The 3,333-nt window shown below is 46.1% G+C and overlaps 1 pseudogene; it reads right to left on the bottom strand.

The window, feature by feature from the left end:
- Window positions 1-293: 293 nt before the first annotated feature.
- On the bottom strand, window positions 294-1,221 carry LOC142435966 (kelch-like protein 7 pseudogene; annotated as a pseudogene).
- Window positions 1,222-3,333: the final 2,112 nt, after the last annotated feature.

Raw genomic sequence — 3,333 nt, 5'->3', positions numbered from 1 at the left:
GTGGCAAAATATTTCCAAGACAAAGTTTTATAACAAATATAAGGGATGGTGGGCACATTTAATATAAATACTGAACATATTGTGATGGAATTCTAATAATGCTGGGTTTGAGAATAACATACTTTATTGAATGAGACTTTTTTTGAAAATTTGGGGTCAATTCTTCAGTTACTTAAACTGTTCTACTTGAAGACTAAAAACATGTGGTTGGATATACAAAATAGTTATCAACACAGGTAATTTTAAAGAGCAAAACATGCATCAAATGAAATTTCTGAAGTTACATTCTCACTTCAGGATCGTGTGCCATATGCACCTTTTTCCAACTTTGGCTTAAAATATCTACAAGACTGTGGTCTTCGAGGCCTTGCTCCATCTGCCAGTTCTTTCTGATCCTCAGGAGACAGTAGATGATACCGCATTCCATTCATCACCATCTTAAGGCACTCAGGATTGTCTTGAATGAGGGATACAAATGGGATGGTTTTACATAAGAAATTTTTTTGAGATAAGAGGAAATCTGACGTTAGCAAGGACATCCACCATAAAAGGCTGGCGATTCGGCGCATCATGTCTCAGCCACCTGACGGCAGCATCATAAACCTCCTCCTCTGCGCTCACGGTCAGGGAGTCCTGGTTGAGCAGACTTGTTACTAGCTCAGCATCAAGGTGGAGAAACTCCTCAGTTTTGGAAACATCAGGGAAATTATGGTCAATAAAGGCATCTGCAGTGGCTTTCAACTCAGGACAGTCTAGACGCTCTGCTAGAATGCTTAGACCAAGACAGTTTGAAGCATCCACTTGCTCTTTCAAAAAATCAACACACATGTTCTTCACAGGTTCCATCTGGTACTGGTTTGCGGCATCCAACAGAGACTGCACATTGTTGGTATTCACAGAAACCCTTGCAGTGTATGCAAATTCCACCAGGTGTTCAATAACGTCAGGGTCTGCGTCTTTGAGTTCTACTTCAGAGGATTTTGATTCGAGCATGCCAGTTGTGAACATGACATTAAAAACTGGGCTGGCTGCAGCCAAGACCACACGATGAGCAGGGATCTCTCTTTCCTGGACCACGAGAATCACATCGCAAAAAGTTCTCTGCTTTCGCATGCCATTCATGACTGCCATGGAGCCCACCAGAATTTTCGCTTCTTCCCAAGTGTCAGGTTTCTTCTTGGTCTTTCTCTTGCTGCTCTGTGACACCCTGGAGCCTGACATCCTCCCTGAGCTCGACTCTTGTCTGAGGCTCTCCGGGCTTGGTGCAGATTGTGGACTGCAGACTGCGTTCCGGCAGGGGTCCCTTCTGTGTGGGCCGAATGCTGAGGGCAGGCTGACTGTGGAGGCGGCGGCGGCTCACCCTCTGCGGAAACACCAGGCTGGGCTGTGTGGTTCCGGCAGCAGCTCCAGGGCAAGCTAGGCTGCATCCGGGACAGAGCTGTAGCAAGGTGGTGGATGAGCCTAGGATTCCAAAAACAAGACATTTTTTGGTAGGGAAGAAAAAAAGGCTAACATAGAGAGAAAAATAAAAATTCTTCTATCCATAAAAAAAAGATGATTTGGACACATACCAGAGGGACTCCGTAGAACCCAGTCAAGGAGCGTTGCTTAGAGGGAAATTCACCACTGCTGGAACATAGGAGGAACATCACAAAGGTAAGTAGCCACAGACCCATGGGGTTTTGAGGGCTTTTGGCACAGCTCAGTGGAAGCCTGCTGGGGCGTGACCTTGGCCCCGCCACTCTATCTGCTGGAGCAGGGACCATCTGGAGCCTGTAGTGGGGATTGGTCTCAACACAGCCACAGTATGCTTTCACCTGCCTCAGGGCTTGGACAGGACCCGTGCAGCTCCACCTATAGGGATCAGGGTTCAGCTACACTGTTGCTTCTGCTTACATCTCTGCTCTCTGTTCCTCCACAGCCCTAGAAGGCTGTTCAGGGGCTTTTTCACAGCACAGCCACAGCTTGCCACTTCTGCGTCTGGGCAGGGACTAAACCCATACCCTGGCAGCTCCACTGGCAGGGATCAGGGTTCAGCTACATTGTTGCTTTTGTTTATATCTCTGTCTCTGTCCCCCATGGTCTTTGAGGGCTGCAGAGGGACTAAAGCCTTGCAGCTCCATGGGTGGGGAGTGGGACTCAGCTGCATAGTTGCTTTTGTTTCCCTCTCTTCCTTATATTCCCTGCACAGTCGAAACAGTCTTACTTTTAATTTTTTCCCTCCTCTTTGTCTCTTTCTTGTTCTCTCACACTCCACTGCTGACCTCCAGAACACTCCCTTTGGCCTAGGGCATTTAAGACTGTACCACACCCAGCTAGGTGAGCTCCAACCTGTGTAGCTTGCCCGAGGCTAGGGAAAGGTCCTCTTTCCTTCCATGGGAAACTGCCCAACTTATCACTGGGGAATTCCTGCCTGTGGCCTGTGTACCTGGGGGCATAAGGCAGCTCAACCAACACTCATTAACATTCCAAGCTGTTGCAAGAACCTCTGCTCACCAAAGAAGGCAACCCACCAGCCTTCTGGGACTCTCTCATGATAGGGAAATGACAGGAGGATAAAGTGGTAGGTTAATTCCATAGTGAAATAAGCTATAGGCAGTTCGAAGAAACACTCCTACAAGTCTCCCAAAGAGAGCCAGTGCCCTCCGACTCCCTGGAAAATGGTATCTGGCTCCTCTAAAACAACACAATGCAAACAGCCATCAGCCCCAAAGACCTCAACATAAAAATGTGAGAAACAAAGGAAAATGGCAGAAGATGTCCTAAACATAATGACATGCATAGAAGAAGCAGACATGGCGCTGCCACAGAAAGAAATTTTCAGAATGCTACTTGGAGTCATATAGGATATGAGGGAAACAATACAGAAAATGGATAAAATGATGGAAGAGGTAAAAGTCATAAACCAAAGGGAAATACAGGAGTTTAGGGAGGAGATAACAGAAACCAGTAGCAGCCTCTTGGACTTTGAGAAGCGATGGAGGAATCAGAGATCCGCATCAATGACTTGGAGGACAGCCAAGAAGACTTTAACAAACACAGACAAAAATCTAATAAGATCATCAGAGAAGCTGAAGAAAACTTAAGAGTTATGTCTGATGCTATGAAGCGGAACAATATTAGAATTATTGTGTTACCAGAGGAAGACACAACAAAGAAGTCATCTGAAACAATAGTGAGATAATTCTTGGAGGAAAGCTTCCCCAGCATAATGAGTGAAAACCAGGCAACCATTCTGGAGGCGGAAATAGCACCAGCTAGACTAGATCCCAAAAAAGAAGTCACCAAGGCACATAACAGGTAAATTATCCAACTTTGAGGAAAAGGAGAAAA

This window comes from Tenrec ecaudatus, unplaced genomic scaffold (assembly GCF_050624435.1).
Source record: "Tenrec ecaudatus isolate mTenEca1 unplaced genomic scaffold, mTenEca1.hap1 Scaffold_100, whole genome shotgun sequence".
Lineage (NCBI taxonomy): Eukaryota > Metazoa > Chordata > Mammalia > Afrosoricida > Tenrecidae > Tenrec > Tenrec ecaudatus.
The sequence above is the reverse complement of the archived record's forward strand: the minus strand, read 5'-3'. Positions and strand labels throughout refer to the sequence as shown.